The following is a 26,414-nucleotide window of genomic DNA, read 5'->3' as shown; positions in this document are numbered from 1 at the left end:
TTGTAGAGTGCACGGCAAATCTGTAGAAGTATGAATCTCACAGCACACAACACCTGATTGTGGTAAAATCACCTAGATGACAGAACACAAAATGTATCCATAAATTTAAGAAACGCAGAAACTGTATTCATAAAATCAGATCTGCATATGAAATCTTTGCCCTTTAACATATTTTATTGTCTGGTCTATGACTTCTGCCGTTGTAGTAACCTCACTGGCGCCAATGTCTGGTATAGAGAGACAATCCCTCCTTGGCTGTCACAGCCAGTTCAGTATGTAGGGTAATGTTATGTTAATTCTGCAGATCAAACCAGGATGAGTGGGGTTGTCAACATCCATAAGGAAAGAAACCTTCCTCTCTGCCATCACATGAATGCCCACATTCCCATGGGAGCAGATTGATGTCAAAACTGATTGAAAAAGCAATTTACAAGAGATTGTCTTCACCGCACAGTGGTGGGCATGCTAAGACAGAGGCAGCTTAGGGAGCCTTTCAGGCCCGAGGAGAAACAGCCCTGTAACAGCTACAGCTAATGTTAACAGGGTCCAGATGAAAAACATACACGGAAAATACTGCTGTGTGGGTTACAGTTTAACACATTTAAAAAAAAAAGCCTACGTCACCTTTGCATCTCTAACTTCTAATACAAAATGGGGAGTTTGAAAAAAATGCAGAGCAAAAATATTTACTTATTCGTCATCATTTCACATGACAAATATTTCTGAAAGCATTAAATAACCTGCTTATAAGCTAATAAAAGAATAAAAAAAGGGGAAGACTTGGATGTGACAATAGTTTCTAAGGTGACTTGTTTCATGTGGGATTATTTCCTGAAGGAGGTTTCTATTTCTTCCTGCTTGTGTGAATTGATTGACAGTAAGCAGGGCGTATCGTAATGTGCATATTAATATGAAAACGTGGCATTATGACATTACGATTAACAGGGAAACTTAAACAAAAACAAATCAAGACGTTGTGTTCACTGTGGTGGATTATCAAGCTCTGGCAATTCATGTCTGTGGAAGTTGTGTTTTATACTGTGCAAGAATGAATGGCAGCAAATATTTTGCTATGAAGGTCTTACAATATACCTGTACATCTAACTATGTGGACTGTGCATGAGGATAATTAAGAAGATGGCACCAACACTGGTATAGTCTTGAGTGACTGATGCAGGTTACATTTTTGACAGAAATTATTTCTGCATATTTGATTTTGATTGCACCCAGTGCCTGAAGGCAGTCATATCAGCAATTTATCCAAAAGTATAAGGAACTGGGGCTGTGTTGCAGCAGATAAAGCAGATTAACAGTGGGTAATTCATTTAAGTTGAACAAGGGGAGCTGTGGGTTTTCTTGTGATTTTTCTCTAAAACAGAGACAGTTAACATGTTAGATGTGTTTTTTTAGATTTAGGATAAAAAAAGGAAGTAGTCTGTCGAACAAAAGCAAAAAAAAAAAATAGCAAACAAAGTTTCTGAATTCCACATATTTCTGCTTATTTATGGTGTTGTTAGAATATTTATTATTAAGCTTTTAGTCAAAACGGCCTCTTAAATAGACATTTCAAGATCCTATGAAAAATGCATGGACAAGCAGGTGCAGAAGTTTCTCTTTTCTGTGCGGGTTAACAAATAAGATGCCACCTCCTTTAGTTCACATAACCCCATCCCCTATAGATCAGAGAGAAAACAGCTGTTATAATTGCAGTATTTCTCCTACATTTCATGCTGCAGTGCTGTGTTAAGTTGCAGTGTTAACGGCACAGTCCAAACCAATTAACTCAACAAGTATTAATGAGAAAGAACCTAAATGTAATTTTCTTTAAACATTAGATTTTACACTAATGTTAACATCAAACCGCTACATTTTTTAATATTCCACTTGAGACTAATATGTATAAAAGAAGCAAAGCATGCATAATATGCTTACATTTCATATGCATTTCTGATGTTTATACATGCAAAGAAAAATCAACCTTGTGGGGTTAAGCAAATAGGGGGAATATAGAGAGAGGCGGGAGAAGAAGAAAAAACTGCACAGCTATTGTAAGCGTTGACCTAGATAAAACCGACAGCAGATTCCACGGATTTGATGTCCTGAAGGGGTTTCACTGGTTTACATACAGGGCTGTTAGATGGGCAACCAGCAAGTGGAATCTATAAAGAAAGGGAGGGAGGGAGAGAAGGAGGGAGGGTGTGACAGTGTAGTGTGTACATGTATGTGTCTGTGTGTGTGTGCAGATGCCGGCAGCCATGCATGCACGGCAGTGTACAAGACAATTGGTGGCAGGAAATCTTCTCAGAGGTTGAGGGGGCCAGATGTAGAAAAAGAAAGCATTACTGTTTGTGATCATTGCCTTTGCTTTTTTTTTCACTGGTTCTGTACACATCTGTAGCTACAACAGTAGAGGGACGGATCATTTGTTTTCTTTTTTTGTATAGCTTTGTATTTCAGTATTTCTTATTAATGCTCCCTATATTGTAATTAATTACTTTTTTGTTACTGATCGCATGTGGCGGTGATCAGTAACATAAGAAATAAAAAAAAATAGAAATAGCTTACTAATAAATAACACTATATCGGTAAAAGGTGAAAACCCTGAAAAATATGTATTATCAAGCAGCAGCAAAAACAAAATTGAGACATCTCGTCCAAAGCTGTCCACTCCACACATACTGCCTCGTTTTTCCTTTTTTCTCTCCTCTCTTCTGGCTTCTCCATTTTGATTCTGTACTGGTCCTCTGAAATCTCGCTGTGGAATCCATCTTGAGTGAGACAAAATGGTATTTCACTCCAGCCGCTGTGAGCTGCTGCAATTTTCTCTTCAAGCACCTCTATGCTCTTGCAATGCCTTTTTAAGACGTCAGAGCTCAGTTATTGTGTTATGATAGAATGAAGTGCAGGCAGAGGGGACGCTACAGTACGGAGGGGATTCAAAATAAGAGCTATTGTACTGAATTGTATTTTATTGTATTTCTTCTCGGCGACCTGCTACCTTTAATTCCACTGCTTTGTCTTTAACTCGCTCACTGCCTCAACATTTACGAGTAATTGCTGTCCATAATGCCAGTATGTCAAGTAAGAAACTATGCAGAAAAGTAAGAATGGTAAACTGGTAGTGTACTGCTGTGTAGTGTATAAAATGCCATGGATTAATTAAGGCAGTAACTGAGGCCTCAGTTCCCAGATGCATCCTCTGGACAGAGATTTCTGTGTTATTGTCAGAAAGTGGAGCCCGTCCCTCCATTCATTCACAGGCACTGCTACTGTAAAGTGAAAAAGTGCTCCATTCGGCCACACACACTTTATCTAATCATCTCCACTTTGCCAGAGACAGAATCTAATACGAACAGCGGGCTCTCACTCTCAGCAGGCTAAATAAGCCTTGACGTACAGATGAGCTAGTGTCACAGCATCCTCACTACCAACAGACACTCTGAAGTCGCTGTAATTTAAATGAGAGCCGAGGTGGTCACATCTTAGCTGACAATCTGCATTGGACGAGAATGAATTACAGTGCATAAACTGCCAATGTTTTTATTCCAATCGTCAATGCAAAATGAATCTTTAGTCAAATCTGGTTGCAAGTGGTTCATATTTGTGGCATGTTACTAATAATAAACCTATTTTTAGGGCATTATCGAAACTGAAGGAATAATTATTTTGGGCAATGTATCGCAATTTTGGGGACCTTTCCATTCTCAAAAACTCACAAAACTTTGCACGTACATCAGACCTGGTTTCGTAGATAGGCGTGCAAAAATGGCCCCTACAAAACTTGCCCCTGCAGTCTAGTCTCGCTTTGCCAGACCATCCACACACTGCGGAGCAGAGGAGGGTCTGGCTAGTCCACATAGCATTCCGGGATGGGAGAAAAACGCTCTGGTTTTTCTTTAAACCAATCACAATCGTCATGGGCATTGTCAGAGTGCCACCTGCTGGCAACAGGAAATAAGGCCTAAAAGTCAAGGTGCTATACTTTAATGAACTCCTCAAAAGATTCAAAATCTGTCTGTGCCATCTCAAGACCTCAACATTGAAAAGTTATTAAAAGCAAGCCTTTTCATTGAATTGTGCGGGCATGGCGGCCATTTTAAGTGTTTAGCGATGAAAGAGAAAGTTGTTGTAACTCGAGTGCACATTGTCCAATCTGCTTGAAATTTCTCATGATTGACAAGGGTCCAGGCCTGAAGACATCTACAGTCCAATATTGACTTTTGGTCGTAGCGCCCCCTGCCGGCAACAGGATATTTGCCTTATATGACAAACATCATCATTTACATGAAACTTATGATGTGTTGTATACATGTGATATTGAGCCGCCTCCTATAGTCTAACCCACGCCCCAGTATTTAGGCCACGCCCCGTCATAACTTTTGAACCGTTTAAGGTACAGTCTTGTATGAGGTATCATTGAACTCAGCAGAGTTCCTTTTTCATTGAAATTCGCCCCCAATGCTTTAACCATGCCCCCTTTCATAACTAATGACCCGTTTCTCATAGACTCTTGTGTGGGGTGTCATTGAACTCAGCAGAGAGTTCCTAGACAGGCCTCCTCTCTGTCTAATTTTAAAACTCTTCTTAAAACCCACCTCTTTTCTTTGGCTTTTAACACCAGGTAGAGTGTTGATCTTATGTGTATACTTGCGTATTTTAATTGTTATTGTATTGTATTTATTTAATTTAATTTTATTGCATTTATCTTCATATTGGGTACCTCTGTGTTTTTATTGTGTTATCTATTTACTCTGTTTTATCTTTTTGTGCAGCACTTTGGAAACCTTGTGTTTGTTAAAATCGTGCTACATAAATAAAGTGGATTGGATTGGATTGGATTCCTTTTTCATTGGTGATGGTTTGCCTTTCCCCCTTTACTTGGTACAACATTTGGCTACATGGAGCGGCGTCCGCCAGTAACATGTAAAGTGCGAGGGCCCGTCCAACGTTGCTTTCAGCTTTAATTTGCATCTGAAATTGCATGTGGTCCTGATGGCATAGTAAATCTGAAAATGGTTTAAAATACTGTAGATGCTAGCGGCTCTATGAGGCTGACTACCATGCAATGTTAAAATGCTGGTTTTTAGCAGTTATAATGTTTGTCATGTTCAACATCTTAGTTTAGCATGTTAGCATGCTAATATTTGTCAATTAGCACTAAAAAACACAAAGTACAGCTGAGGCTGATGGGATGCCCTTAGTGTTGCAGGTATTCAGTCATCATTCAGCTTGATGAATTTAAAACTTGATCAGATGATGGCAAGTTAAAAGTCAGGAGATCACCAAAGTTATTCAAATACATCCTGACGGGAAAATGATTGTCCAAACAAAAGTTTTGGAGTTTCCAATAGTTGTTCAGACATTTCACTCAAAACTACAAATGTGAATTTAAGCACGAGAGGAAAAGTCATAGAATAACAAAAGTCATTGGGATTTATCATCTGGGAATCATAAACTTGCACCAATCCATCCATGAGATGTTGAGACATTTCACAAGGTAAGTGCAAAAGCTGCATTATTCAACAAGATTACCTTTCTTAGATGAATTATACTTCATACACAGACCATATTTTTTTCATTTTAGGCAACACTGATATTACACTAAATATATGACACCATATGTGAGTAGAGTTTGAATGCAATAGGTTGAACATGTTTAGTGCAGAGCGAGATATCTCTTCTATAAAGGGTGAGTTGGTGAGTCAGAGTTGTTGTTGTTTAAAGAGGAAGGTGGGACTGGCTCTCAGTACACTGTGAGTCAGACAGTGAGGAGAGACCCAGTTCTAGTTGGGTCAACAGAGACAGAGAGAAGATAAATGGGCTTATGAATGTGCTAGGTCTGTCTGGTAACTTCTCTGGCCCACTTCAACTCTCCTGAGTCACTTCAGACATTAAGTTAAAATTAAAAACAGATAGCTGTCTATCATGGGCTTATTGCACACCACATCTGTTAAAAAGATACATAACCCTTTTTTTAGCTCAAATATTGCTTAAAACTGCTATTACTGATAATTGTGTGCTGTTTATATGGATACAGAGGATTAATTCTGCAGTGGTGGGTCTTCACGGAACAATACTACCATGAAGTGTTTTTATCTTCTATCTTCTTATCAGAGGTGGGGATACAATTCTAGGGTACTATAAAACCATTAAAGAGGAAACACTGCATTGACTCCTGTGGTGGTAATGTCAAAGGAGTGAACGATGTGTTCTTAGATTAATTTCTGCCTGCTCAGAGTTAGGGGTACGTTGCATCGCAAAACATTAGTATTTTCTGTAATTCATAGTGCCCAACTAAAAATGTGTTCAATGTAAGTGAGACACAGAGACACAATGTTACAACATCTTTAACAATTGCTTTTTAAACCTTTTTTTCAGTTTTTGTACAGATTAAATAAACAAGATACAACGTCTTAATTTGTGTTTAGAGGTGCTGGTCGGCAGATCAATCTTCTCATCTAACTCAACGCTAGAAAGCGAATAACCATTTTTCCAGAAAATGTCACACTATTAGTTATAAGACAGTTAAACACCGTCAGTGCTGTACTGTGACCACTGATGTTTACTACTCAGTGTATTATTTGCTTCCTCATGATTGCATTGATATCATTCTCCGCTAGCCATCAGTAAAGTGTAGGTAAGGATGGGCCATAATTCCTGGTCACAGGTGGAAGCACTGTGTAACTTGTAGAGGTGTAATCTGAGCAGCTAAAATGTAAAATTAGGAAATGTCTTGTGGAGAGTGAGTCATTTTGTAGGAAAAAGGCCCTATAGCATGGCTGATCTGTTGGAGACACTCTGGATGTGGTCTGTGATCCTTTTGTTTGTGTGTCACAGCCAAACAATATGAATTTTCAACATTGCTGTCAAGGCAGTTTGTCATGTCTAAACTTTCAAGATAGTTCTAATAACTTGGTGGGAAAAACAATGAAAATGGATTTTGCATGAAATTGTAAGTGGTGAGAAAATCATGAAAAACAGAGTGTACAGTGATTTTGTCTTGAGGCAGGAAATCTGAAGAAAAAAATCAATCCTACATAATATAGCTTATGAGTAAGCAGTTAAAATATAAAGTTACTTTTATCGTGCCATCATCTGGCCAATCAGTGTGACTTAAACATCACATTTGAGATAGTATAGAATAAACAATATGGTGCAGACTGGATAACAACAAATGCAAATTAGCTTGCAAATATGATAACCAGGTCAAATAAAAAAGCCTTCAGCACCTGTAAAAGTCACCTATAAAAATGTCTTTCTCTCAATGCACCTGCTGTGTGAATAGATTTTAGGAATACAAGTAAATGACAGAGCTGCCATTGAAGCCTCAGTGAAGAAGGCATCCTTGGTTCAGTGAAAGTTTTGGCATCAGAGACTCTCTGTCTCTTATTCAGAATCAAAAACCTCTGTGTTCCTGTTTGGCTCATTCTACTTCCTCTCCTGCTTCTTCTCTCTCCAATACTTAGTCTCTCTCTTTCTCCCCCTTTCTGTCTCTTCCTCTGTGTCCTGAATGCTAAAACAGAGGTTGGCTGTGTCAGAACACTGCAATGAAATCCTGCAGTCGCAAACGCCCACTTCGAGTAAACACCTCACTTTACCTAGACGTTAACCCAATAGATATATTTTACCTTTGTTAAACATTTAGTTTTATAATATAAAATCTTGTATTTAATATAATAGATTTATTAATAAATAGAAAGATAAAGATATGCTGAGACTTTTAGATTTTAGGTATTTGTATATTCTGCCATTGGAGGCTCTTTGGATCAATAACAGAGAATAAGAGAAGTTTTTTATATTATCTTGCCCTGAAAACATGCCTGTGTTTGAATCTCTAAATCTACCCATTCAATTATATAATGACTAAGAGTCACTGAACCGTCAACAACAAATGTGCATTTAAGTAGAATGATGTGTTTTGTCATTGCTTCGCACCCCTTGCGCCATTAGTCTGTATCCATCACTCACACTTAATCTGTTAACAAAACACTCAAATGCCATGCAGTTATATATTTATTTTTTCAGAAGGTATTTTTTAGAGAAGAAACAGTTCTGAAAAAGAGAGAAATCACCGTTGTTTTAAATAAAAAATGGGTTTTTATTCATCATAAATAATTTGAGCCTTGTAATCCATGCAAAAAATGTCCAACTGCCATGAGATGAACAATTCATATTTAATAAACAACTGAGCAAGTGAAAGATGTCATCTTAATAAATCATGTGACCCTGTAGTATTTGCTCACTCCTGGTCAGATTGCTACAGAATATTGAGGTATACAGATTTAGTGGACACAAAGGCATGTAATCGTGCACCCTAAAGAGAGATTTATTATGATAACTAATATGAAAAAGGACATTCAAATTTCATTTGGCCATATCTGTGGCCACATGTTGCAATATTAGTTCATTGTTACAGTATATGCATGAAGTATTATTGCAGGAACTGTACCATAATTTACAACTGGTATTCTAAATATAGTTTTGTAATTATGTTCATGCATTTACTGAACACTGGTATTTGTGAAAGTTAAATAAGGAATGACCTATACATCATAGCCCTGCAATGCATGTTGCCGATAAGAACATTATGCTCAACATGGAGTCCAAAGCTACAGTGAACGAGAGCACTAAGGGAAGAGCAACACTGAACATGTGTGAAGAGAAGGTTTATGTCACGACGGGAGAAAGCCCTCATACAGGAGCACACGGAGAGAGGATTCATTTTACATTAATGTATAGTAGCTTGCTGAGCTCGGCTGCAGGCATGCACTCGCACACACACACCACAAAAAATGCTGAAAAGGAGAGTCAGGTCTCCAAGGTTAAAGAGTCTGTGGGTTGTTGATGTCTTTGATGAGGTTAGCAATCCAGTAATCTCTGCTGAAGTCCAGAGCTATTAAACAGCATGTTGCTAAGCAGGTCTGTGCATTGAAAATGCCATGACAGCAGCAGCAAAACAGCAAAACAAGTTTAAGGCAAGGAGGCACATGATATTATCAGGTCAAAGAGACAATAACCACTAGTGCAAACACCAGATAACGTTTAAGATGTGTTTCACCTGCTTTCACATGTTTTTTTCCCAAAGGTATTCACTTTAAGTGTTGAGCAGTCAACTCTGTAGCAGAATACATTTCACACCTGGTATGCACACTGGTGATGGGGATTTCATTTAATATTATCAATTCTTAAACCAACCACAGTTATCTAAACCAACCTCCTGACCAGTTTAGTGAGAAAGCAAGAAGGAAAGCAAATTAGAGAAAGATTCAGCACTCAACTCAGCAGGCTTCAAGGTAAAGTCCAGAAGCAGGTGGGTAGGCACAAATAACACCGGACCAACTCCCACAGCCTCAGATACTGGTGTGCTCTCTCTTCTACTGCACAACCAGATCCTACCCTTGCACTGTTTCTTTTCGAAAGTTCCAAATGTTCCCCATTCGGACCATCAGATCATCAACATCATCATCATTTAATGGAGCACTTTATTTTGCTTGTTTTTAGCTAGTTTAGCATGTTTTTTGCTACGCAGTACATTATGGAAAGTTGTGTTGGTCTGTAAGGCAGAGTGGCCGAGGCCTGATGAGACAGCAGAGACATATTTAAATCTCGTTGTCTAATTCATAGTAGGCTCCTGCATTCTTAGTAGACTGGTTACCTGTATGGAAATAGGCTCAAAGGTTTATCTAAAAGTCTCAAGCAGGAAAAAGAAAGCATCTCATACTGCACCAACCTGTATCCTCCTGCCTCGATGCTTTGTCTCTGTTATCCTGCTACACACATATTTCCACAGCCAAATGGCAAGCTAACTAATCTAATCATTTACTTAGCATTACTATATTACAGTCTACTGTAATTAAAAAGAACATCTCTCACATCTCCCTAACCCACAGGAGAAACTGTTGTCAACTGTTGCACTCTGTGTTTGACTCTATGTCTGGAAAATTATACTCACAGACGGATAGTAAAATGAGTAATTAAATCTAGCCTTCTATTTTAACCATACTGGAGAGAGGATGTTGGCTTTGGGCTGCTCGGTTTTGTATGTGTGTGTGTGTGTGTGTGTGTGTGTGTGTGTGTGCATGTGCACGTGTGTGCGTGTGTGTGCGTGTATGTGTGTAGCAGTGTGCCATCATAACCTAATTATTGCAGCAGCTTAACAACAGCAATTAGCACATTTCCATCAGACGACACTAATTTGTGAATTCCATTCCAGCACCATTCAGGACCAACACACACACAGACAGAGAGAGAGAGAGAGAGAGAGAGAGAGAGAGAGAGAGAGAGAGCGAGACACACACACACACACACACACACACACACACACACACACACACACACACACACACAGACACAGACACACTAAATACACTGTTGAGCTACTGGCAATGCTAAATCTATATCTATAGAGCTGTGAAAATTGCTTATGGTTATTGCAGTTATTGTAAAACTAGGCTGAAGCTTTAATGAAATTTCAAATTTTAATCATTTGTTTTTTGTATAGTCCACATTTACTGACTTCTCCCCCGAGGGACGCCATGTTTCCTCATCAGACTTAAAACGCCTCTACCCGACAGATAAATTGAATTGTTTCATCAAACAATGATTTCCTCTCACTCTGGGGGAAAGGAGAATCCCATTTTGGCAATATTCATTCCTCTAAGTTTATAGCTTTGCAGTGTCACATATTATGAATGTAGATCTGTAGGAAATGTATAATAACAATGATTATTTATAATAAATTAATTAATTACTTGACTTACAAATGTCCAATTCAGACATACCCACAATAGCTTCAATTCAGAAATACCCACAATAGCACATATACATATTATCACCTTTTTAGTTAAAATAACAAACATGTTAGATATCGTATTTTACACATCCAGCAGTGACGGAGCAACAAATCGTGTTCTGGTCACCTGGCAAATATAAGTCCAGTATTCACTCTTCTTTTAGCTCTGTTTTTGGGTCTCCACCACCTCCTGAGGGAAGAATCTGGCTGCTTATTGCGCCACTATGTTCACCAGCTAATTGCTGACTTTGTCTTTCTATCATTTGTTGCTGGACAGGTAGCATACAGTGGGTTTTTAGAGCTTTTACCCTGAAAATAGCAGCGAGAGTGAACCAAAACATAAAAGCAAACCGAAACAATGGGCTAAGAGATGCTAAACACTCTGCAGAGCTGAGGGATAGAGTTTGGTGATAATTCTTTGTGGGTTAATCACTACCAGAGACCACTTTGTCATGCAACTTAACTCAACTTAAAGATCTTCAGCAGAGACATTTGCCCTTTTGTAATTATTATTTCTTGCTCATCTAAATACATAGGCCTATCTGATCTTTACCTCTATTCATTGTTGTTTGTGGTTGAGAAAAATTTATTATGCGTTTTTTGAAGACTTTCCTCTTAAGGATGCAGCTTTAGCGCATCAGTCAAAAAATGTTAAAGGTGGACAACACCACCAGTTTTTGTGCATACACCTGCTGCAGAATAACATTCTCCCTCCCTCCTTCCTCAGCCCCCTCATTTTCCCATCTGGCTGCCTTCCTCTACCCCCCCTCCCCTACTTCCTACGCAGAGATGCATGTTGAGTGATAGGCCTGTGGATGAGTCTGGACAGTGCGTCTGAGGCCCTGGTTTTTAATAGGGTTCTGTTCCCAGTAATTATGCTGACACAATTTGATCAGCACGGGGCTAAGTATCTTCATCTGAGGGAGATCGGGGGGAATTAACGCTGATGTAATAAGTACAATTTGTCACTATTAAGACGGAGGTGTTGACAGGCACTGGTGTTGTCAGGGCAACTGATGGCGCTCCTTTGCTACAGTATGTATTCTACTGCATCCGGCGAGCAGAGCTGTCAGGCCCCCTCAATAATCGATTCCTTGGGTTGCTCTGCACAGGCTAAAGCACACATACTATGACATACTAATATACACATACAGTATAATAAAGACACACTGCACCTGGATGTGCTGCAGTGTTACACACTGACATGCGAGCACATACTATAAACACTCACATACAGTACATACAAAACATTTACAAACCACCAGGAAAAAGGATAGTTTTGTCCAGCAGCTACTGGACATCAATGTCAAGACTGAGAACTGCTGCCAACAGCTCCAACACTGAGATGCGGACTAGCGGACACTCACAAACCTCTTGCTACCCTGTTACTCTGCGAGAGTGCAGGGTAGTGAGGGTAAAAAATGCACTAATGAGACAGGACTTCAGGTCTAACTCGTTGCCGGGGAGACAACCAATGTCAAGATCTTGACCCTCCAATCCATCTCATCGAGCATTTTTCTGAAAGGAATCCACATTAGCGATTTATACACTATTAGGCTGTGCGGAGTAAGCTATTGTGCTTTAGTGAAATCTCGGCTTCTGATAGGGGTGAGGGACAAAATCGATACAGCATAGTGTCGCGATATTTTTTCGTGGCAATACTGTATCGATACACAGAGGCCAAGTATCGATCTTTTATGATATATGTGTTGGTCAGTTTGTCTGCTTCACAATCCCATTTTGCAGCAATACAATTGAAGTGAGATGAACAAACAGAGAAATGGATCTTTTTAGATAAAACAGATGTTGACAAAATTGTCCTTTTGGGGACATCATTTGAAATTGGGAAAAATCTGAAGTTGGAAAATGGTAATACATTGCAATATATCGCAGAATATTGCAATATGTTTAAAATCGCAATTATATCGTATCGTGACATAAGTATCGGGATGATATCGTATCGTGAGGCCTCTGGTGATTCCCACCCCTAGCTTCTGACCACATTTTAAGTGTAAAAATGTTCGATAGGCACGAAACATTTTACAACTGTATGAAAAATGTATGAAGCTGTGAGCTTCACACCATAGTGGTCATATTTTTCTCTTAGTTGGACGAAAACTATAGTTTTTCTGAATTTACAGATTTAGGCCCACATATGCAATATCATCATGCCACACAAAAAGCAATAAAGTTATAATCCTGAAGATGTCATTCCTGGTGTCATTTCGTAATAGCGAGTGCGAGTGAACATGACATTCGCAGTTACTTTGATGAGTAACTCTTTGATGTGTTTACAGTACAGGCAAACAAACAGTACGTGGGCTGAGAGAATTCATAGCTTGACAATGTTTTATGTTAAGAAAGAAGACTAAATAAGACGGTCAACAATGACTGCTTGCATCATTTCCTATGGCATAACAATAAACCATATTTAGTATAAAAAATGGAAACTTTACAATGAAAGTCTTAAGTATAGGATTTTTTTCATGGAAGATATTTTTACATGTCACTGAAGAAAAGCCTAGATGTTGAAAATTGTATTTGCAATGAAAATGAATAAAAACACCTGTGAATGACAAGTCAAAATGTCTGCTGTGAAAAATATAACCTTAAATGTATAAATCAATCAATGAATAAATTAGCCTTACATTTACAGTATTCTACTCATAGTGTCAAATTGGTGGCCATCCACTATTCTTTTTTAAATCATGTTCCCTCCCTGTGAAGACTGGAGCCCTCTCTGCTCCAAATTTTACAAAAACAGGGCCGCTAGGGATTTAGCATGCGGACATCTTGGTCTTTACAGAGCACACACACAATGTCATACCCAGCAAGTCTGCCTCAAGCTACACACAATACCATCGATCTGTCCACACACTCTGCTCAAATATCTCCACTATCAAGCTGTGGGTCAATCACCGGCAAGATACAACACAATCTCTGATACAATCTTCCATTATTTTCAAATCCATGCCAACAATAGATTCTAATGGAAAATAGCTTTAGTCCTCAGTGAGTAAGATGCTGTCCTTTCTCAGGGCTGCAGCATAATTGCAACTCATGGGTGGATCAATTATGTATCCCAGTCCCTGGTCATCACAAGACAAACACCAGTATAAACTAAATCATAATTCAAGTTGTGGTAGGTTTACCGTCTACTACATACTTGCAAAAGTGCCATAAAGTACCCTGAATAACAGGATATAAATCTATATATCGATTGCTTCACTGAGAAAAGACATGCTATCAAAAGTATTGACAGCATTTGTCATAAATTAAGCTGAGATTGGAGAATACATCAGTATTAATGGCTGCCCTTTTAAAAGCTTTTGGGAAAAGGTCAGCATATATGCAGTCCTGTTAAAATCACAACATACTAGCTGTGCTAATATTATTGCACATTTAGCCATATAGCTAATAAAATATTTTAAACAAGATTTTCTAAACTGAAGTTACATAGGCTTGTATGTAGTTTCATCACAATGAAAGATAACATTCTAATGCAAGTGATGTAGTTTTTGTTTCTGTTTTTGTTTTTTAAGATCTCATTATTGCTGGACGCAATAAAAAGATACAAAATGCTCTGTCATTGATCAAAAAATCCATGCAGCAATACCAATTCTTCCCCCAACTTTACTGAGCAATAACAAATGATCCTGTTAAGAATCTATGCTGAATCTGGCCTACAGTACTGTACAGTACGTGGCAACTTGAAAAAAAAAACACATTACTGCATATCATACTTCTGACAGATATGGCCCCCAGCGAAATTATCATGTCTGTGCTTCCATATTAAGCAATAGAAGCAACAGTCCAGTCCATTCTAGTATGCAGCCCTGTTGTTCTTATATGGAAAATGACTCAGGCTCTAATTTACCTGAGAGAGCAGGTCACAGGGCTGTTAGGGAGAGGGAGACATGACAGGAGTACATGTGTGTGTGTGTGTGTGTGTGTGTGTGTGTTGTGTTATATGCAGTGTTGGGGAGTAACGGAATACATGTAACGGCGTTACGTATTTGTAACAGTGATATTTTGAAAACATTGAATGGAAATACATCCATAGGTTAAAATATACTTAAAAATGTGCATAAAAGTATAAGCTAAAACTGCTAAGTTAAAATGCTGTAATTCATTGCACAGCTTGGTTAAAAAGATGGTCATTCATTTCTTTGAGTTAAAATGCACTATGATCTGTAGATCAGTAATCCATTGCTCTGACCTTTTCAGGCAAAAGAGGCTTAAAAGATAAATAGGATGAAAAGGTGATTTGTGTTTAAAATGCTGTCTAAGATACCTATGAGATTATGGGAAAAATGCATTTGAAAGGACAGTTTGCAATATTTCTTTGTTTCCTTAAGTTTCTATTTGTTTCCGGTTTTAAGCACTAGCTGAGTTGTTAATCTGTGTTCGATTACTAATGCCTTGTCCGAACTGTAGGGGAATGTGTGGCTTCCGCTCGTCCATTACAACATTGGACTTGAGTGAAGCAACATCGTGTCCGTGTAGTTCATTCTATTTTCCCCTTTTACAGGTAAGAATGAAGGTTGTGGGATGTGTGATCGATGAATATGTGTTTTAATTCTGTAAGGGAGTAAAATATTAGTTACTATGATAACTCAAACATGTGAATTTAGAAGATTGAATGTAAACGTGCTGCTCTACTGTGGCCTGCATGCGAACTGCGTCACATGAAGTTAGGTGAAGCGTGCTACTAACATTAGTGCAACTGAAGGTTGCCTATGTCCACTAGTTTCTATATTGTTTGTATTAGGATGCTATTGCTGCAGTTTAATAATAATAGTATTGATTATACGGTGTTAAATGTGCAGAAGCGAATATTTTGTTTTAGTGCAACTGAAGTAAGATTGTAAATGATATTGTTAGTGCAACTGAAGTAAGATTATCAATAATTCTGGGTTAATAATAAATGCATAGCAGAAGTATTTTGTTAGGTGCAGCTAAGATATATTTTGTTTTGTTATTGAGAGTGGTTTCACTGTTACTTACTCAAGGCTGAGTTACTTAAAGGGACATTATTGTGTTGTGAACAGAGAAAATACATGGTTTGTTACATCTTGTAACTCTGCTACTGTGATGTTACTAAAAAAAATCCATTACAACATTGGACTTGAGTGAAGCAACATCGTGTCCGTGTAGTTCATTCTATTTTCCCCTTTTACAGGGGCGCAACATTTGGAGGCACCGCTGGGATTGTGTGCAGCTTGGACCAGCATCTAAAAGAGATGTCCCCAGCCGTCGCACATCCCTGTTAAACAACCCAGATAATTTGGAGCAGGAGGTGGATCAGCGGCGGTGGGATTCCGATCGTCTTAGGGGCAGCTTGTATGTGATCTGAGGTATTTCTACATACCAGGAGAGCTACTACTACTACCCAAAGAGTGAAAGATACCACGTCACTGCTAGCAACCACACTCTGAAAGATGGAGTCGACAGAGTTAGAGAAATTACAGCTTGAAGTAATAAGAGGGTTGTGTCTGCTGCCCAGAGAAAGTTTGGTGGAGATATGTGACTATCTAATCATTGCCGGAGCAGAGTTTGAGCATGTTTCTGACAAGGGCCGAACTGCTCTCATCACACTAATTTCGAACCACATCCAGAGAACAGAGCTAGAAAAGCTTGAGGATAAAGGCATGGCTGAACTACTCCATCTTCAAGACAAACTTTCTGAGCTCCAGGTAGCTTGTAAAGCGGGCACACTAAAACAAGTAGACGAGCAACAGAAAAAACAGAACGAGGAGGAGGACAGACTATTGAAGGAAATTGAGGCCTTGCAGCTTCGGGTTGGCAAGCACACAGAAACAGAACGAGAATGAAAAGCAGGAGAAAAGAGAAATGAAAAGCATCGCCCCAATAGTCAGCCACCACCGAGATCAGTTAACAGTCCTGCTCCTCACCCATGGCACAAAGACTTTAAGATCGCAGGCCAAATTGGTGAGCCCGGTCAGAAAGACAAGCTGACTTTTTCAAGCCTAGCACGACAAATTGAACATGGCTTAAGCAAGGGGTTCCCTGAACTTGAGATTGTAGATGCAGTGATCAGAGCGATATCCCCTGGCATGCAACTTCGAAGTTATTTAGAGGGCAAAGCCAGCTTACCCTTACCCACATTGAGGCGTATACTACGTTGTCATTATCAAGAAAAAAGTGCAACCGAACTTTATAAGCAGCTGACCTCAGAGGTGCAGGGCATCAAAGAAACCCCTCAGAGTTTCCTTATTCGCACCTTTGACCTGAGACAAAATATCTTGTTCGCTTCGCAGGAAGATGAGTCAGGTCTCCAATATGACCCTGGATTAGTGCAAAAAATGTTTCTTCACACTGTGTTAACTGGCCTCCAGAATGACAACATCAGGCGGGATCTTCAGCCTTATTTGGAACAAGTGGATATCTCTGATGAACTGTTGCTTGAGAGAATGAATACAGCATGTGCCTATGAGACCGAGAGACAGAACAAGAAAAGAATGTCAGGGCAACAGAAGCCTGTTACCGCCCCACTCAGTCCAGTCGAGCGATGCTCCTGCTGAAAAGAATGAAAAACCTCCAACCCAACAACATTCTAAAGTTTCCCCAGTTGTTCTTTCCCAGCTTGAGGAAATTAAATTTGAGATGGCTCTGTTGAAAGATCTCAAAGCTGAAGTGTCTCAAATTAGGGAGTCCATGCAACAGCCCCAGCACACGCCTGAACAGCTACTGCCAGCAGGGGGGCCAATGGTGCATCAGGACTGCAATTCTCGGGTCAGCAGGTGCAAGATCTGCCACAGGGGTACTGGTTCACTCCGGACCACAGACACCAAGGAGGAACTGCCCAGTATCAGCAAAGGTTTGTCCCACAGCGCAGCTGTCCCCAGCAAATCGTGGACGAAGGAGAAGATGTTTTGGCTGTCAACAGAGTGGAGCTGGAGATTATTGCACACACTGTTACAGGTGTGGCAGCAGTGAGCACTTCCTGGCCGGCTGTCGAGCAAGGGAACAGAGACAGCTTGAGGTGAGCCTTTAAATGGGGAAGGTCACTCGCACGGGACGGGGAGTGACTGATAATGACGGAAGGTCCCAGGGATGTGCACATTGTGGACTAAAGGGTGAGGGAGCAATCCTAAAGCAATGTGCATCTTGCAAGAAAGTGCTTTACTGTTCTAGGCCATGTCAAGTTGATAATTGGGATGAACACAAAAGAGTATGTGGACCCCCTCATGTCTGACTACGAATACTACCCCAACAAGAAAAAAAAAAGCTAAGAGAGCACCATTGGTAGGGGAGAAGCACCTTGTTGATTGCTTCATCCAAGATCAAAGGGTTCAGGCTTTGTGGGACTCAGGCTCCCAAGTGACCATAATTGATGAGATATGGAAAGAAGCACACCTGCCAGACTTAAGATTAAGAGACATTTTAGAAATTTTAGATATTACCCCAGATTTTGACATAAAGGCTGCAAATGGGGAAAGTATGCCATACACAGGTTGGGTAGAGGCAACTTTCAGATTGGTTTCAGGGGCTGCATCCAATACAGAAGTTATTGTCCCCATACTAGTAATGAAGGGTGGTCTGCTTACTCAACCAATTATTGGGTCTAATGTAATTAAGATCATTATAGACAGCGAACTGAGACAGTCCAACATTACTGATCAAGAACAGCTGAGTAGAACAGTAAGGGCAGCATTCCCAGGCCAAGCAAATGCTTTTGTAAAACAAGTAACTGCTGTTGTAGGGCAAGTCACTAACCAGCAAGTGGATGAGTATGTTGTCAAGACAAAAAAGGAGAGGATTAACATACCTAAACGCACGTCAGTCAGAGTTGAGTGCTATGTACAAATGGACGCCCCACATGAAGATAAAACATTTTTCTTTGAGCCTGATGTGAACCCCCGCTGGACTGAGGGACTCGAACTATGTGACATGCTCGTGAAAGTGAGTAAGATCAGCAAAAAACCCTCTATTACTGTAAGTGTACAGAATCCTACAGATCATGAGATAGTGTTAGCAGGGAGGACTGTAATCGGGACTGTCCAGCAGGTCCAGGCAATCTACCCTACTGCTACCCTCGAGGGGTTCTGCCCTACACCTCCTGCTACAACGAATCACATCAGGGCTGAAAAGGATCAGACTACTGGTGAGTTTTGGGATCCACAAGTGGACCTGACTCATCTCAGTGAGCCAGAACGGGAGATAGTTCACAAGATGTTAAGAGAGGATTGTGCCTCATTTTCAAGAACAGATGATGATATTGGCTGCATAGAAAAACTACAACTTAGCATCTCCCTGAAAGACACAAAGCCTGTAGCGAAATCATATCTCTCAGTGCCTAGGCCTCTTTATCAGGAAATGAAGGACTACCTGAATGACCTCATCGCCCAGGGTTGGGTGGAGAAGTCTTACTCGTCATATGCATCACCAGTCGTGTGTGTCCGGAAAAAGATGGGAGTCTGCGACTGTGTATCGACTTCCGTGAAGTGAACAAAAAGACTCTTCCCGACCGCCAGCCTATCCCCAGAGTGCAAGAGATAATGGATGGCCTAGGAGGAAACTCGTGGTTCTCTCTGTTGGATCAAGGGAAGGCGTACCATCAGGGATTCATGGCGAAGGAGAGCAGACCCATAACAGCTTTTGTGACACCATGGGGTCTCTATGAGTGGATAAGAATTCCTTTCGCCTGATGAACGCTCCAGCTGCCTTTCAGCGCTGCATGGAAGAATGCTTGGGGAGCTAAGGGATGAAATCTGTATTCCATACTTAGATGACACCCTGGTCTTCAGCAGAACCTTTGATGATCATGTGGAGCATGTGAGGATAGTGCTACAGCGACTACGACAGCACGGGATAAAGTTAAAACCAAGTAAGTGTGGAGTGTTCAAGCGCGAGGTCCGCTACTTAGGGCGCATCGTGTCTGCTGAGGGTAGTAAAATGGATCCTGCTGATACTGCAGCTGTGAGGGCTTTAAAGGAGAAAAGGCCACAGACTGTAGGGGAACTGAGGACAGTCATGGGGCTACTGAGCTACTACCGACAGTACATCAGGGACTTCTCCCGTATCGCCGGCCCTCTTTACGCCCTCATGGAGGTGGACCCTGGAGCAGTTAAGCAGAAGGATCGTAGCTCAAGGGCAAGGAAAGTGAAAGGGAAGTACAAGGGGACCCCTTCACATAAATCGATCACATGGACTGACAAACATCAGCACATACTGGAGCGATTGGTTGACTGTCTGGTTGAGCCTCCTATACTTGGATTCCCAGACTTCAATAAATCATTCATTTTACACACAGACGCTTCACAGCAAGGTCTAGGTGCAGTGTTGTATCAAGAGCAGGAGGGTAAGCTTCGTGTAATAGCTTATGCATCTCGTACCCTGACCAAGGCAGAAAAAAACTACCATCTTCATTCAGGAAAACTTGAATTTCTGGCCTTGAAGTGGTCTGTTACCGAGCGATTCAGAGATTACCTTATCAGCTCATCTTGCACTGTATATACGGACAACAACCCACTTACCTATGTGTTATCAACAGCCAAGCTTAATGCAACAGGACATAGGTGGGTTGCTGAGTTGGCAGACTTCGATCTTACAATCAAATATCGCCCAGGCAGAGAGAATTGTGATGCTGATGGCCTCTCGAGAATGCCCTGTGACATAGAAACAATGATGGAAGAATGCTCAGAGGAAATGTCCTCCCCTTCTGTGCAAACTACAGTACAAGCTGTGGAGATGAATGTCTCACACACGGTGTGGTCCATGCTGGATACTGGGTGTGCAGAAACGGATGAGAACGTGCCTATACCCCTTTCGAGGGCAGCCATCTGTCAAGCCCAGAGAGATGATAAAGATATTGGCCCTGTTATGGCCTGTAAACAGTCAAACGAGAGGCCGGTGGGACAGGAGTCTAGATCCTTTGGTCCACGGAGTAGGTGTCTCCTCCGCGACTGGGAGAAGCTCTGCTTCGATGGGGATGGAATACTTCACCGGAAGACTATAACCAGGACACAACTTGTTCTTCCTGAAATATACAAATCAACAGTTTTGAAACAGCTACACAACGAAATGGGACATCAAGGTGTGGACCGCACAACATCCCTTGTTCGGGATCGCTTTTTCTGGCCACACATGCAAAGAGAGATAATCCACTATGTCACACAAAGCTGTACCTGTCTTAAACAGAAAAAGCCATGTCGAGAAACAACAGCTCCACTCACACCAATTGTTACCACGCAGCCATTTGAGCTGGTATCCATAGACTTCTTGCATCTAGATAAGTGTAAAGGTGGATATGAGTACATATTGGTGATTGTAGATCATTACACACGTTTTGCACAAGCCTATCCCACCACATCGAAATCTGCAAAAACTGTTGCTGATAAGATATTTAATGATTACGCACTGAAGTTTGGCTTCCCCCTGAGAATTCATCATGACCAGGGAGGGGAATTTGAAAACCAGTTGTTTGCGCAGCTGAAGAAAAACTGTGGGGTGATGGGGTCGAGAACAACACCATACCATCCCCAAGGCAACGGGCAGGTGGAGCGGCTAAACAGAACAATACTGCAAATGCTGAGAACGCTTACTGAGAGGCAGAAGTCAGATTGGCGAGAGTCGCTGCCCAAACTCATCTATGCATACAACAGCACTCGATGTGAAGTCACAGGTTTTTCACCCTTCTATCTCCTCTTTGGAAGATCACCTAGGTTACCTGTGGACTTGCTGTTTGGTTTGACCCCAGAGACTGGAACTACTGATCATAAGGAGTATATGAGAAAGTGGAAAGAACAGATGCAAGAGGCATATGAGATCACAACAGCGAATGCAAGAAAATGTGCTGAGAGGAGCAAGAGAAATCATGACTGCAAGGTGCGGAGTTCAGTATTGCACGAGGGTGACCGTGTTCTCGTCAGGAATATGACACCCAGAGGTGGAACGGGGAAGCTCAGAAACCACTGGGAAGAGTCCATTCACAAAGTTATCCGTCAGGTGGGAAAAGACATGCCCATATATGAAGTAATACCAGAGCAAGGCAAGGCAAGAGGACGTAGGATCCTGCATCGTAACCTCCTGTTGCCATGTGACCACCTGCCTCTAGAAATTCAAATGAAACCAGCTCAAGCAAAGAGACAAATCACAGCTTGGACTCACAAGGGCAGGGGGCAGCCGAATCCAGAAACAGATGAGGATGATAGTGATGATGATGATGATGGCTATGGATACTATCCGCTCAGAGCTCAGCCTCTCCCCGAGATACAGCCGCATGTGAACACCGTCACGCAACTCACACAGGATGCTGAGCCTCAGCAACAGGACATTCCCCAGCTGGAGCAGGACAGTGGAGAGACATTGACAGAGGGGGACACAGCGGAACAACAGGAGACGATCGTTCAGGAGGAAACTCTTCTGGAGAGGACGCCAATAGCAGAGTCCCCTGTTCCGAGTGGAAACAGCAGTGGAAGTGGACGATGCCAGCGACCCATAAGAGAGAGGCGACCTCCAAGAGTCTTCACATATGACAAGCTGGGCAATCCTGGTTGTTACAGTACTGGATTCTCAAATAACACCATGCACTGGACTGGTGCCCACCAGCACCCTATGGAGCCATGGATGACTCCAGTACAGCACGTTGACTACCAGCCTGTGGTTGTACCAGAGTACTGACTGAGGAACTCATTTGCATGAACGCACATATTTCATACATTCAAAAATGGACGGTTGGACTGAGTGCTCACACATATATACACACATGAATGGACTGTTGGACATGTTGAGTGTGGACATACACCCTTACATTCATGATACAGTCATTGATGGACAGAGTCCTAACATACATGCTACACAACATCTTGGACTTTTAAAGAAACTGTGCTTGTATACAGATTGTGGCGAAGAGGATGTGATGATGTAATTTACACTGTTAGACAGCTCTGGACGTTACCTACCTGTTAGTCGGGATGTCGGGGACGACATCTGTGTTGAGGGGGAGTGTGTAACAGTGATATTTTGAAAACATTGAATGGAAATACATCCATAGGTTAAAATATACTTAAAAATGTGCATAAAAGTATAAGCTAAAACTGCTAAGTTAAAATGCTGTAATTCATTGCACAGCTTGGTTAAAAAGATGGTCATTCATTTCTTTGAGTTAAAATGCACTATGATCTGTAGATCAGTAATCCATTGCTCTGACCTTTTCAGGCAAAAGAGGCTTAAAAGATAAATAGGATGAAAAGGTGATTTGTGTTTAAAATGCTGTCTAAGATACCTATGAGATTATGGGAAAAATGCATTTGAAAGGACAGTTTGCAATATTTCTTTGTTTCCTTAAGTTTCTATTTGTTTCGGTTTTAAGCACTAGCTGAGTTGTTAATCTGTGTTCGATTACTAATGCCTTGTCCGAACTGTAGGGGAATGTGTGGCTTCCGCTCGTCCATTACAACATTGGACTTGAGTGAAGCAACATCGTGTCCGTGTAGTTCATTCTATTTTCCCCTTTTACAGGTAAGAATGAAGGTTGTGGGATGTGTGATCGATGAATATGTGTTTTAATTCTGTAAGGGAGTAAAATATTAGTTACTATGATAACTCAAACATGTGAATTTAGAAGATTGAATGTAAACGTGCTGCTCTACTGTGGCCTGCATGCGAACTGCGTCACATGAAGTTAGGTGAAGCGTGCTACTAACATTAGTGCAACTGAAGGTTGCCTATGTCCACTAGTTTCTATATTGTTTGTATTAGGATGCTATTGCTGCAGTTTAATAATAATAGTATTGATTATACGGTGTTAAATGTGCAGAAGCGAATATTTTGTTTTAGTGCAACTGAAGTAAGATTGTAAATGATATTGTTAGTGCAACTGAAGTAAGATTATCAATAATTCTGGGTTAATAATAAATGCATAGCAGAAGTATTTTGTTAGGTGCAGCTAAGATATATTTTGTTTTGTTATTGAGAGTGGTTTCACTGTTACTTACTCAAGGCTGAGTTACTTAAAGGGACATTATTGTGTTGTGAACAGAGAAAATACATGGTTTGTTACATCTTGTAACTCTGCTACTGTGATGTTACTAAAAAAAATCCATTACAACATTGGACTTGAGTGAAGCAACATCGTGTCCGTGTAGTTCATTCTATTTTCCCCTTTTACAGGGGCGCAACATATTCAGAATACAAATTATGAGTAACTGTATTCCGTTACAGTTACAATTTAAATAGTTGGTATTTAGAATACAGTTACATTGTTAAAATCAATGGATTACATGACGATACTTCTCCGTTTCACGAGTTTATTCACTCTGAATAAATTAAGGCAACTTAATGCATTTTCCAGAAGCCCCGATATGAAATAGAAAAAAATAGCTATTTGCGTGATCAGTCACAATGGAGTCGGAACCGGCACGTCAGAGCCAGGGCAGCAATAAGTTTCTATCTTGGAAATTCAAACAGCATTTCACATTAAAGAACGAACAGGGAGAATGAAATATAGCTAACTATGCCGTGCAGCCTCTGCTTGCCAGCAACCAACCTCCTTTCATCGTCCAAATTACTCCACTTCCAACCTGAAGAATCATCTTAAAGTAAGTTATTTTTTGAATTAGCCAAGGGTAGTCGTCTGCTGTAGTTTTATTGGTCACCTTGCTATTTTAACATTGACGTTCGACTTTATATTCTCCTAGGTGCTGATGTACTAGCTCCAGAGCCGTTTAAAGACTGACTAGCCCCGTTTGACATGCTAACTAACGTTAGCTAAAATTAGCTTGTGGTAGCTTAGACTGCAGTTAGATTTTTGTAGTAGGCTATGCAGTTTGGGACTACCAATACAATAATCTATCTGCTTGTTCAGGTACACATTCAGGTAGTTGGAATAAAAAGAACACACCATTATAGGCCTGTTTAGTAAGCTGGATGTGATAGCCGCATTCCTACACTTATAAAACGCAATTCAATGTGGAGGTAATATTGAAGTAATCCAAGTATTCAGAATACGTTACTCAGATTGAGTAACGTAACGGAATACGTTACAAATTACATTTGTGGGCATGTATTCTGTAACGAAATACGTTTTGAAAGTATCCTTCCCAACACTGGTTATATGCAGCTGCTAATAAAAGTGTTTGCAGAGAGAGAAAGACAACAGAAAGAGCAAATAAAAAAAATGTGTAGACAGGAAGAAAGGGGATAGAGGAGAAGGGCAGGAGTATCAGAGCTCAAGGAAACAGATGACACACAACGTGCAGGATCTCACTCGAGCAGCACAACCTGTAGCCTGAGGCACATTATTGTACTATGTCAGGATGTAGTCTCTTTTTACAGATACACACAGAACGTGGAGCTAAGCAGTAAGAACAGGCAAATAAATTTCCATGTAAACAATGCATTTTATATACACTTTTATTACCATGTGATTATGCATACCCATATAGGTGTTTTCACTTATTCTTGCTAATTCTGCTCAGGTTGGGAAGAGCTATGCTGGACTTTATGAAGCAATGGGCCCTTTTCTTGGAAGACATTTTGACTTGTGAAATCTACAAATTAATGTTGGTTGAAGGACATTTAGCTGCTTCAGTTTCATGGTCCTGGTATTGTGCGTGTTGGCTAAACTGTTACACTGTCATGGCTACGGGGACATCATTAATGTTATTAGTAACACTATGACAAGTAAAAATGCCTGTTGGCTGATACAAGTTTAACATCTCCCATATTAAACAGGTGCAACGAAACAGGAAGGCCAGACAGATGTTGATCTAAGCCCAGTCAGAACACACCCACACACCCCTCCATCAGGGTCTAACCAGGCACAATAAGTGAAACACCTGTGAGGGTGGGCCTTCAATATGAGCTTCTAAAGAAGCTGGCTGTCTCTAACCTCGCCTCTCTATTTAATGTCTCTGCTAACTGTCAAATCTGATGTGTTAAGCGCTAAGCAACAAGAGACACACTGGTTGTTAGCTAATTGTAAGAGCTGTGACTGGATGGGCACTTTAGCTTTTTTCTTACTACTTCATGTTAATTCAAGGAATATAGCACAAAAACTACAGAACTATTGGAAACTAAACCCTTACCTGTTAAAACCTGCTAAGTTCATACTGTACAATGTGGTAGATCAAGTCCTCATGTACCGCAAACACTTACAACTATGCTTCTCATTATGGGGAATGGACGTGCCCTCTCCCATAGCAGGAGATTCAGACAGGGCAAGTCTGTGATGTCTACAGATGATATCATCACAGTATACAACCGGGAAATTGTTCCACTCATAAAATGTTTATCATTTCCCAAAGAGCCAAGCTGAATTTGCTAATTTTGTAATTTTTTTTACAGAAATGTAACAGGAGAAATTAGCCATGCCACTACCTGTATTAAAGCTTTTATAAAATGTCTATCCATAATTACTTTGTATGTTGAAGTTGGAAAGAGAAAATGTTCCATTATACAAAGATAATAGTAGCCATCTTTTTCCTCGGCCTCTTGTTTCACGTCTGCTCCTCCTGCCCTCTTCTGTCTCTCCTGCCAAAGTTTTCAGGTTTGAAATATTGATGCTGGTTTTTTTTGTGAACTTCAGTAGACTTCATTGTGTCCATTTTGTTTACCAATGGAGGCCCTTTCTTTGTGCTTTGAGTGATGATTTATA

General features: G+C 40.6%; 1 protein-coding gene across 1 annotated transcript in view; it reads right to left on the bottom strand.

Annotated features, from left to right (window-relative positions):
• dscamb (Down syndrome cell adhesion molecule b) overlaps positions 1 to 26,414 on the bottom strand; it is a 111,506-nt gene that overhangs the window by 42,650 nt on the left and 42,442 nt on the right. The gene's annotated exons all lie outside the window — the stretch shown is intronic.

Source organism: Perca flavescens, chromosome 3, assembly GCF_004354835.1.
Source record: "Perca flavescens isolate YP-PL-M2 chromosome 3, PFLA_1.0, whole genome shotgun sequence".
Lineage (NCBI taxonomy): Eukaryota > Metazoa > Chordata > Actinopteri > Perciformes > Percidae > Perca > Perca flavescens.
The sequence above is the reverse complement of the archived record's forward strand: the minus strand, read 5'-3'. Positions and strand labels throughout refer to the sequence as shown.